Here is a 201-nt window from a genome sequence, read left to right as displayed (position 1 = left end):
TACCAATGTTCAACATGTCAATGGAAAAGGAAAATGTGCCACAACACAAATTAGCACATTTAAAAGTATACAATCTCCTTGTTTTTGTGTTTTCGGGTGCAGTGTGTGTTGTTATATTCTTATTACATATTCACATTAATAAATTATACAATGTCTTGCTATGTTTAACATTTAATGGTAAGTAAGCGTTTTAGTTTAAGA

This window comes from Morone saxatilis, unplaced genomic scaffold, assembly GCF_004916995.1.
Source record: "Morone saxatilis isolate NCDOM2014 unplaced genomic scaffold, NCSU_SB_2.0 Contig20, whole genome shotgun sequence".
Classification (NCBI taxonomy): domain Eukaryota; kingdom Metazoa; phylum Chordata; class Actinopteri; family Moronidae; genus Morone; species Morone saxatilis.
The sequence above is the reverse complement of the archived record's forward strand: the minus strand, read 5'-3'. Positions refer to the sequence as shown.